Here is a 12,048-nt window from a genome sequence, read left to right on the forward strand (position 1 = left end):
GGTCAAAGTTAAGTTTTTGAGTTTTGGTCTTTTTTTCTAATACTATGTGCAATAGTTCAACTATATTTGGTATGTGCGTACCTTGCAAGGTCCTCATGCCCGTCAGACGGTTTTCACTTGACCTCGACCTCATTTCATGGATCAATGAACAAGGTTAAGTTTTGGTGGTCAAGTCCATATCTCAGATACTATAAGCAATAGGTCTAGTATATTCGGTGTATGGAAGGACTGTAAGGTGTACATGTCCAACTGGCAGGTGTCATCTGACCTTGACCTCATTTTCATGGTTCAGTGGTTATAGTTAAGTTTTTGTGTTTTGGTCTGTTTTTCTTATACTGTATGCCATAGGTCTACTATATTTGGTGTATGGAATGATTGTACGGTGTACATGTCTAGCGGGCAGGTGTCATCTGACCTTGACCTTATTTTCATGGTTCAGTGGTCAAAGTTAAGTTTTTGAGTTTTGGTCTTTTTTTCTAATACTATGTGCAATAGTTCAACTATATTTGGTATGTGCGTACCTTGCAAGGTCCTCATGCCCGTCAGACAGTTTTCACTTGACCTCGACCTCATTTCATGGATCAATGAACAAGGTTAAGTTTTGGTGGTCAAGTCCATATCTCAGATACTATAAGCAATAGGTCTAGTATATTCGGTGTATGGAAGGACTGTAAGGTGCACATGTCCAACTGGCAGGTGTCATCTGACCTTGACCTCATTTTCATGGTTCAGTGGTTATAGTTAAGTTTTTGTGTTTTGGTCTGTTTTTCTTATACTATATGCAATAGTTCAACTATATTTGGTGTATAGAAATATTTTATGATCTATTTGGCAGTCACGCAGGTTTTATTTGACCTTGACCTCAATTTCAAGATTCATTGCTCAGTGTTAAGTTTTTGTGTTTTGGTCTGTTTTTCTTAAACTATAAGCAATAGGTCAACTCTATTTGTTGTATGGAAGAATTGTTAGCTGTACATGCCTGCCTAGCATGGTTCATCTGACCTTGACCTCATTTTCATGGTTCATTGGTCAATGTTTAGTTTACTTGGTTAATGTTAAGTTTATGTGACAGTTGTAATAAAGCTTTATATTTAGGACTATCAACATAATATCAATGATTAGTAAAGAAGGCGAGACATTTCAGCGTGTGCACTCTTGTTTGTTTTTAAAAGAATTGTGTATCAATTGTAGATCTTAAATCTTAACTACTCTTATGGACTCCAGGAAATTTAAAGCTAGACATTTTGAATAGACACCAGTCTATTGTTGAAGACTAAATGTCAATAAACTTACACAAGCCTAGGAGACAAATATTGTTCCTTAGAAAAATTGCAACCTTTTTTCCTTACCTTAGACAGTTACAATACATATATTTGACTTGGTGAAAATAATAGCTGAAGAGCTTTAAATTAAAAATTAGAACTTCTAAAAATAAACTTACGTAAAAAGAGTGACTTATTCTTTGTAGTTTGATTTCTTAGTACATCATGTATTTCCTGTGAAAGTAAATATAATACATGATTTGATCATTTTTGCAACAAGGTATTCTTTTCCCACAGCATTGTAATCAATACTTACTGTTGAGTTTTCTGATTACTTTAAATAATATCATACAAGTATTTATGAGACATCACTGATATCTGTTACACTGTTGCAGTAGAGTCTATGCATTTTAATCAAATATAAATACTTAAATAAACCAATCATCAGCCAATAAAGGGCATGTTATATATGAATGATTGCAAATAGACATAAGTAAAGAAACAATAATATATTATGATTCATGAATTTAGATTAAAAAACTTATTTTTTCTTAATAATTTTAAGAAGTAAAAAGGAGTTCAACTTCTCATATCTTATACCATATTCAAAGCAATTATTAACGAGACAATGACAAAATTGAGTTCTACCTTGTAAAGTGAATACAATAAAAGTTATATTCTTATCTTTCAAAAATGGGAAGTATGTATTTTTTAGCTCACCTTTCCAAAGAAAATGTGAGGCTTTGCCATCACTGGCGTCCGTCGACGTCTGTCCGGTGTAAACTATTTCAAACATATACTCCTCTGAAACTATTGAACCAATTCCAACCACACTTAAGCTGAATGATCCTTAGGGTATCTAGAATAAAGTTTGTGTTTTATTTTCTGTTTCATCAAAAAACATGGCCACCATGGCTAAAAATAGAACATAGGGGTAAAATGCAGTTTTTGGCTTATATCTCAAAAACTAAAGCATTTAGAGCAAATCTGTCATGGGGTAAAATTGTTCATTAGGTCAAGCCCTGAAATTGTTAGATGAATCTAACAACCTATTGTTGGGTTGCTGCCACTAAATTGCTAATTTTAAGGAAGTTTTGCAGTTTTCGGTTATTATCTTGAATATTATTATAGATAAAGATAAACTGTAAACAGCAAAAATGTTCAGCAAAGTAAGATCTACAAATAAGTTCAATATGACCAAAATTGTCAATTGACCCCTTAAGGAGTTAATGCCCTTTAAGGACAATTTTACACAATTTGTTTATCATGTTTTCTAACTTCTTCTCTGAAACTACTGAACTAAATTAAACCAAACTTAAGATGAATGATTCTTAGGTTATCTAGAATAAAGTTTGTGTTTTATTTCCGTTTCCTCAGAAAACATGGCCGCCATGGCTAAAAATAGAACATAGGGTAAAATGCTGTTTTTGACATTTATCTCAAAAACTACAGCATTTAGAGCAAATCAGACAAGAAGTTAAAGTATTCATTAAGTCAAGGTCTACCTGCCCTGAAATTATCAGGGTATCTGATTTTTTGGTTATTGCCCCTGAATTGATGATTTTAAGGAAATTTTGAAGTTTTCGGTTATTATCTTGAATATTATTATATATAAAGATAAACTGTAAACAGCAAAAATGTTCAGCAAAGTCAGATCTACAAATAAGTTTTTATATGACCAAAATTGTCAATTGACCCCTTAAGGAGTTATTGTCCTTTAAAGACAATTTTTCACAATTTGTTCACCTAGTTTGTTTACTTTGAAACTGCTGAATCAATTTCAGCCAAACTTGGGCTGAATGAGTTTCATAGTATTTAGTATAAATTTTGTGTTTTATTTCCTTGTACGTCAAGAAACAGCCACTACGGCTAAAATGGAACATAGGGGTAAAATGCATTTTTTTGCTTTTGAAAAAAATATGACAGATACAAAGAACATCTAAATGTCATTTTTAAGCCACTCATTAATATATATTGAAAAGCAAAAATAATCATTGAAAGATTTAAGCTAAAAATTACAGGTGAGCAATTCAGGCTCTTGAGAGCATCTTGTTTTTATCGAAATGAATACTGAAAATGTGGATAAAAGATCTTCAGTTATGAGACGCAAACTCCAGTGGAAAATTTTTCAAATCTCCAGTTGCTGACAACTCTGTCACATGTCTGCTTGAAAAATTGTATACTTCAACTACCTGCAGTAATTCTGTTTGATGGTCTAATTTAGTGTCCATCTGAAATGTTAAAAAATATTATTATCAGATTGATTAAACATAGAATGATCTTAAGTCTTCTGTGGAACTTCCCCTGCTGATGGAATAGTCTTGGATATATTTGTACAGTTTTTCTTTTTAATAGTTGATTGTTGCTTAAGAAAATATCTTATGTCAGAAAAGGAATCCTTTGTTTCATTGTGGAAATTTGAAATGTCAAAAAACTTAAAACAACTTAAAGTTCAAATGCATAACTCACAATGCGGACAATATTTTATTATTAATATGCTCCACCATTCAATTTGATACACAGTGTCTTATCTGAGGGTGGAAAAGGGTTATTTTCGGGGAACGCTTTCTGCCTTTTTCTATTACGTGTTTTTGTGTTTTGACGTTTTATTTCTCAGTTTCTTGTGTTTGGTTCGATGTGCATACTTCGTGTTCCCCCTTATTAATTTTCCGTGTTTCGTGTTTGTACTCTTAATTTCTTGTGCTTGTCCCGCATTTAATTAAAAAGTAAACCGGGACTGAGTAATAACTTCTAGTATTTTTTTCCTTAATATTTACGATTTTATTTCTCGTGCTTCGTTTACCCCGATTTTTATTTTCCATGCAATGTTTTTGTGATATCTTCAAGTGTTTCCGTGTTCAGACACCCCCTTTACCACCCTCTTATATTATTCAAATCTTACATGCTTGGAATATGAAAAAATGTTTTGTCAATACTTTTTTCTTTACTCCTATAGATATAAAACTTATATTAATTCATTTATGTATAACTGTAGCAGCCCTCAAAGCAGGTTTAAAGACCAGGTTGCCTTTTGGCCACCAAATATAAATTTCAGTGGCCAATTCAAAATTTTTAGTGGCCAGGAAATAATTTCAGGTCGTCTAAGAAATTTGTTATGAAAGTCTAGTCAGTAGAGCTAATGAAGACTAGTAAAAAAAGCATATCAATAAATTTTCTATTATATAGAATAGTAGACATAAAATAAGTTAGTCTTATTGCTTATAGTTAACCCTTGTATATCTTTTGTTCTGATCTTCTTAACTATACTAGATAAATCAACTTTGACTACAGAAATACAATGACCAAACCATTTTCAGATTGATTATAGATCAACCAGGAGAACTCTTTTAGCCAGCTGTTTTGAAATTTTCTTATAAATTTTCCAGTACCACTTGAAGTTGTTGCCGCGATTTTACGCTTAATCGTAACATTAGAAGATATACTTGGCTCTTCAGAAGCCGGAGTTTCTATAAAGGAACTCTCTGCCCCTTCTTTTTGTTTCTTAGCTGGTGAAACATCGTTGTTTGTGGTAGTTGTTTTTGAAAAATCCAGACAGCAACATCTCTTTGTCTGCCATGATGTATTGGCCCCGAAAACACCATATCAGACGCTTGAATTCCAAGTTAAGTTAACTGCTTTATAGACCTTGTTAAGATTAAAAATGCTTGAAATCATATTCAAGATTTAGCATACATTCAAGACCTCGTATGACTGTGAATAAAACTTAATAAAATATGGCCGGAGGCAGGTTGATTATCCAGAATTTTACGTTTGCCAGGTCCAAATAGTACCAGTCGCCAAATGGCAACCAACAATGAAATTAAGGTTGCCTGGAGGCTTTATAGGTCGCCCAGGCGAATGTTTTAATAGCCTATATTGAGGACTGTGTAGGTAGCAGATCAAGTTTGTTATTCCTTTTTTGGATGACCTACTTTTCCAGTTTTTATTATACGACCGCAAAAAAATTTTGTGGTCGTATATTGGTATGACGTTGGCGTCGTCGTCGTCGTCGTCGTCGTCGTCCGGCGTCGTCGTCGTCGTCGTCGTCCGGCGTCGTCGTCCGGCGTCGTCGTCCGAATACACATTGGTTTTCGCACTCTAACTTTAGTTTAAGTGAATGGATCTTTTTGAAATTTGACCATAAGATTAAATACCACAAAAGGAAGGTTGGGATTGATTTTGGGGGTTATGGTACCAACAGTTAAGGAATTAGGGGCCAAAAAGGGGCCAAAAATAAGCGTTTTCTAGTTTCCAGACAATAACTGTGGAACGGTGTATGGATCTCTCTGAAATTATACTACAAGTTTCCATACCACAAAGGGATGGTTAGGATTTGCTTTGGGGGGTTATGGCTCAAACCGTTTAGGAATTAGGGGCAAAAAAGGGGGAAAAACAAGGTTGTCCTGGTTAATGGACAAATACTTTAGTACAAAACATAATTTAAAGCAGTGTAAGGGAGATAAATCAAATACATCATTGAAATTATCTCCCTTACACTGCTTTTAAATTATGTATAAAGTAATGGTTAATGAACAATAAAGATAATTTAAAACAGTGTAAGGGAGGTAATCCAAATACAACGTTTTGGTTACTTCCCTTACACTGCTTTTAAATTATGTTTAAAGAAATACATATTTATAAAGGAAGACCAGTAAAAATATCTGCAAATGTTGCATCTTTTTTTTTTACAAAAAAATCCATATGAAAGATTTGACACTATATTTCTAATTCTATTATAAAATAGATTAAGTTAGCACTATGGTAAATTTAAATGGGTAATTATGGTTGCCAACTCCATTGGAAATTTGAATTGAGATTATGACCATATCTTGAGGGAAAGAATTTTTTGGGGGAAAAAAGGGGGGGGGGGGATAAAACGAAATTGTGGGGGGTCAATTTTTTCTCATTTCAGATTTCAGAAATTAAAAAGAATTATTCTTCAAAGATTTTTTTTTTTTCAAATTTCAAATATTGAAAAATTTCAAGAAGTAATCTTTAATTGCACAGTATGGCGCATTAGATTTGTAAAATCTTTGATCACATTTATTTATTTGTTATGCCGAATCTAACAGTGTATTTAGATTTTTAATTTTGGGTCCAGTTTTCAAATTGGTCTACATTAAGGTCCAAAGGGTCCAAAATTAAACTTTGTTTGATTTTAGCAAAAATTGAATATATGAGGTTCTTTGATATGCTGAATCTAAACATGTATTTAGATTTTTGATTTTTAGCCCAGATTTCAAGTTGGTCCAAATTGGGGTCCAAAATTAAACTTTGTTTGATTTCAACAAAAATTGAATAAATGGGGTTCTTTGATATGCTGAATCTAACCATGTATTTATATTTTTTATTTGTGGACCCCGTTATCAAATTGGTTCATATTGAGGTCAAAAGGGTCCAAAATAAAAATTTGTTTGATTTCATCAAAAATTGAATTATTGGGGTTCTTTGATATGCCAAATCTAACCGTGTATTTAGATTTTTAATTTTGGGTCCTGTTTTTTAAATTGGTCTTCATTGAGGTCCAAAGGGTCCAAAATTAAACTTAGTTTGATTTTAACAAAAATTGAATTCTTGGGGTTCTTTGATATGCTGAATCTAAACATGTGTTTAGATTTTTGATTATGGGCCCTGTTTTCGAGTTTGTCCAAGTTGGGGTCCAAAATTAAACTTTGTTTGATTTTAACAAAAATTGAATATATGGGGTTCTTTGATATGCTGAATCTAACCATGTATTTTAATTTTGGACATTGGACCATAATAGGTAAATTAAAAAAAAATCAAGTTCTTAGACCACATTCTTTCTGTGTCAGAAACCTATGCTGTGTCAAATATTTAATAACAATCCAAATTCAGAGCTGTATCAAGTTTGAATGTTGTGTCCATACTTGCCCCAACTGTTCAGGGTTCGACTTCTGCGGTCGTATCAAGCTGCGCCCCAGCGAAGCATTTTATTGACCTTGAGTTTGCATGACAATTGTCTGTTGTTGGAAAATCTTACAGTGGTCTAGTTTTTTTTCTGTTCTTCTGCTCTTTGGTCAAGTTGTCGTCTCTTTGACACATCTCTAATCTATCTAAAAAATTCCTGACAGCCCACAGGTCAGCACTATTTTGGATATGGTCTTGTATTACATGTATATGAGTATAAATACTCGACAGATTTTATTTAACTTTGCCCTAATTTATAAAAAAAAAAGGCCTTTTTATTAATTCAAGAATTACAGGAAGCAAGACATTTTAATATGTCAGCCCTTTTTGGCTGAAGATCTAGAGTGAACAAAGTTTAAAAAAAAAGTGTAATACCCTTGAAATCAATCTTTGACCTTGTGACTTTGAATAGGGCAAAATGTCAAAAATGTATATTTAATGAGGATGCCATGAACTTCTTGACAATTTTTGGTGATCTTCTGATATAATATTTATTCAAAAGCCAAATCCAAAATAGTATTATAGCTTTGTACAATATATATAAATCTACACCCAGCATCAGTAACCATTGGTCGATTGGAAGATGCCATGTTAAAAGCAGAGGAAAAGTTGCTAATGTAGACAGAATTTTTTATGAGAGAAAAGGTAACAATGCTTGTCAGAAATATATAGTTTAAAAGTTCCCATTGTTAAGTTAACTGGTTATTTGCAGCATATTAGAGGATCCGGAGAAAAGCTGAACCTTACTTTTTAAAAAAAAAATAACTGCATTAGACACAAGAATATTTTAAGTAAATGCCTAATTACCTCATCCAGTTTTTTATGGAGGTCAAGTAGACATGTTAGGTACTTGTCACACAGTGGTTGGTCCAGAGGTCTCTGCTCTATCCTGATGAGGTCATCTTCCTTACTGGAATCAAGTTGTAGGATGAAGCTGTTAAGGTCGGTCCATAGTGTGTTGTATTCTGTTTCTGTAATTTGACCTTTGGTGTTGTGACTCAAATAATCATTTTTGTATTGTCGCAATTTTTGTACAACATTTTCATCTTGTTGTCCCAGGTTACAGCAGTTCAGCAGTATCAAACTTGCCAATGTGATATCAAGGTCATCCAGCTGGATTTGATTGGCTGTAAACTTACAATGACAGTTGTGAGGTCCTGGTCCTGGATTTTCTGTGTACAAGAGGTCCCATTGCCTGTAGTTTAAAGGAAGGGCTGGACTATTGTAACAGTGTACCTGATCCTGACAGCAATGTGTGTTTCTGTGTCTAAGATGGAATAGGATGTGTATTACTAATTGACTGTTCATGAAAGCTTGGATAGATCCAAACCCTTTATTTGTGTTGTCATTTACCAGCTTCTGCCTGAACAGTGGTGTAACGATCTCCATGAACACTGACCCAACTACAAAGTAACGTCTTTGATCTTCTCTGTTCATTCTACAAATAGCAGTGATAGAATTTTAGTCATTACTTTTTGTCCCCTGCATAACACGTTGCGGGCTACATGGAAATACCAGGCGTCCGTCTGTCTGTCTGTCCGTCCAGTCTTGTTAGCGCTCTCACGGGTACAATTCTTGCCAGATTTTTAAAAAACTTTTACTATAGGTAAATATCAGCAAAATCTGGGACAAATTCTAAAATAGTGGACGATCGATTTTTTATACGACCGCAAAAATTTTGCGGTCGTATATTGGTATGACGTTGGCGTCGTCGTCGTCGTCCGAAGACACATTAGTTTTCGCACTATAACTTTAGTTTAAGTGAATGGATCTCTATGAAATTTTACCATAAGGTTCAATACCACAAAAGGAAGGTTGGGATTGATTTTGGGGGTTGTGGTACCAACAGTTAAGGAATTTGGGGCCAAAAATAAGCATTTTTGTAACTTCCAGACAATAACATGTGTGTAAGTGTATGGATCTCTCTGACATTGTACCACAAGGTTCCATATCACAAAGGGAAGGCTGGAATTGATTTTGGGGGTAATTGCCTCAAAATTTTAGGAATTTGGGGCCAAAAAAGGGGCAGAAAACAAGCATTTTTCTAGTTTCATGACAATAACTTGTGTGTAAGTATTTGGATATTTCTGAAATTGTACTACAAGGTTCCATATCACAAAGGGAAAGCTGGAATTGAGTTTGGGGGTAATTGCCCGAAACGTTTAGGAATTGGGGGCCAAAAAGGGGCCAAAAATAAGCATTTATGTAGTTTCCAGACAATAACTTGTGTTCAAGTTTATGGATCTCTCTGAAATTGTACTGCAAGGTACCATACTACAAAGGGAAGGCTGGGATTGAGTTTGGGGGTGATGAATCATAAGGGGGTTCAAAAAATTTTGGGGGGGGATTTTTTTTTTCTTTAAAAATTCTTCATTTTAAATTGGTTATTTCTGATTTATATATAAAAGCAAATAAAAATGATATGGTTTGAATAGGTAAATTAAAAAATTTTAAGTTCTTAGACCACATTCATTCTGTGTCAGAAACCTGTGCTGTGTCAAATATTTAATCACAATCCAAATTCAGTGCTGTATCAAGCTTGAATGTTGTGTCCATACTTGCCCCAACTGTTCAGGGTTCGACTTCTGCGGTCGTATCAAGCTGCGCCCAGCGGAGCATTTTATTGGAAATTATCTTGAATATTATTATAGATAGAGATAAACTGTAAACAGCAATAATGGTCAGCAAAGTAAGATCTACAAATAAGTTAACATGACCAAAATTGTCAATTGACCCCTTAAGGAGTAATGGCCCTTTATAGTCAATTTTTTACAATTTTCGTAAATTTTTGTAATCTTTTACAAAAATCTTCTCCTCTGAAACTACTGGGCCAAATAGAATCAAACTTAGCCACAATCATCATTAGGGTATTTAATTGCACAGTATTGTGCAAAAGAAGATACTTTGTATAAATTGCTTATTTCTTGACCAATTTCAATGGGGTTTTATTCTTGAATTCTTGGGGTTCTTTAATATGCTGAATCTAACCGTGTATTTAGTTTTTGGATTTTGGGCCCCGATTTTAAATTGGTCCACATTGAGGTCCAAAGGGTCCAAAATTAAACTTTGTTTGATTTCATCAAAAATTGAATTATTGGGGTTCTTTGATATGCCGAATCTAACCGTGTATTTAGATTCTTAATTTTTGCTTCCGTTTTCAAATTGGTCTACATTAAGGTCCAAAGAGTCCAAAATTAAACTTAGTTTGATTTTAACAAAAATTGAATTCTTAGGGTTCTCTGATATGCTGAATCTAAATATGTATTTAGATTTTTGATTATGGGCCCAGTTTTCAAGTTGGTCCAAATCGGGGTCCAAAATTAAACTTTGTTTGATTTCAACAAAAATTGAATATATGGGGTTCTTTGATATGCTGAATCTAACCATGTATTTAGATTTTTGATTTTTGGGCCCCGTTATCAACTTTGTCCACATTGAGGTCAAAAGGGTCCAAAATTAAACTTTGTTTGATTTCATCAAAAATTGAATTCTTGGGGTTCTTTGATATGCTGAATCTAACCATGTATTTAGATTTTGGATATTGGACCATAATAGGTGAATGTCCAATTTAAAATTTTTAAGTTCTTAGACCACATTCATTCTGTGTCAGAAACCTATGCTGTGTCAAATATTTAATCACAATCCAAATGCAAAGCTGTATCAAGCTTGAATGTTGTGTCCATACTTGCCCCAACTGTTCAGGGTTCGACCTCTGCGGTCGTATCAAGCTGCGCCCTGCGGAGCATTTTATTTGTTTATATTATCTTAGATATCATTATAATATCTAATATCTAATACTATTGATTATGATTTTAACCTTATTTTACATGATTTCCAAAGCATCAGTAAATACAGGTGAGCGACACAGGCTCTTGAGAGCCTCTAGTTTTCGATTTTTGCCTATTATCATATCTTGAAAACTATAAAAGATAGAGAGAAACTTTAAATTGCAAAAATGATCAGAAGGACAAGTTCTTCAAATTATTCTTATGGTTGAAATCATTAGTTGACTCCTTATTAGAGTTATTTCCCTTTGATGCCGATTTGTACAATTTTTTTTGCGTTTTTATACAACCGCAAAATTTTTGCGGTCGTATATTGGTATGACGTTGGTGTCGTCGTCGTCCGAAGACATTTGGTTTTCGCACTATAACTTTAGTATAAGTTAATAGAAATCTATGAAATTTAAACACAAGGTTTATGACCACAAAAGGAAGGTTGGGATTGATTTTGAGAATTTTGGTCCCAACAGTTTAAGAATAAGGGGCCAAAAAAGGGCCCAATAAGCATTTTTCTTGGTTTTCGCACAATAACTCTAGTATAAGTAAATAGAAATCTATGAAATTTTAACACAAGGTTTATGACTACAAAAGGAAGGTTGGGATTGATTTTGGGAGTTTTGGTCCCAACAGTTTAGGAATAAGGGCCTAAAAAAGGGCCCAAATAAGCATTTTTCTTGGTTTTTGCACAATAACTTTAGTATAAGTAAATAGAAATCTATGAAATTTAAACACTAGGTTTATGACCACAAAAGGAAGGTTGGGATTGATTTTGGGAGTTTTGGTCCCAACAGTTTAGGAATTAGGGGCCAAAAGGGTCCAAAATTAAACTTTGTTTGATTTCATCAAAAATTGAACTATTGGGGTTCTTTGATATGCCGAATCTAATTGTGTATTTAGATTCTTAATTTTTGGTCCCGTTTTCAAATTGGTCTACATTAAGGTCCAAAGGGTCCAAAATTGAACTTAGTTTGATTTTAACAAAAATTGAATTCTTGGGGTTCTTTGATATGCTGAATCTAAACATGTACTTAGTTTTTTAATTATGGGCCCAGTTTTCAAGGTGGTCCAAATCGGGG

General features: G+C 33.7%; 1 protein-coding gene and 1 long non-coding RNA gene across 3 annotated transcripts in view; both read left to right on the forward strand.

The window, feature by feature from the left end:
* Window positions 1–12,048, forward strand: part of LOC127726401 (ubiquitin carboxyl-terminal hydrolase-like) — a 120,256-nt gene that overhangs the window by 19,413 nt on the left and 88,795 nt on the right. The gene's annotated exons all lie outside the window — the stretch shown is intronic.
* Window positions 1–12,048, forward strand: part of LOC127726410 (uncharacterized) — a 31,355-nt gene that overhangs the window by 1,104 nt on the left and 18,203 nt on the right. For both annotated transcript variants that reach the window (XR_007993519.1, XR_007993520.1), the window contains exon 2: window positions 404–843. This is a non-coding gene — a long non-coding RNA (uncharacterized LOC127726410). The remainder of the gene's footprint in view (window positions 1–403; window positions 844–12,048) is intronic.

Source organism: Mytilus californianus, unplaced genomic scaffold (assembly GCF_021869535.1).
Source record: "Mytilus californianus isolate M0D057914Y unplaced genomic scaffold, xbMytCali1.0.p SCAF_17, whole genome shotgun sequence".
Classification (NCBI taxonomy): domain Eukaryota; kingdom Metazoa; phylum Mollusca; class Bivalvia; order Mytilida; family Mytilidae; genus Mytilus; species Mytilus californianus.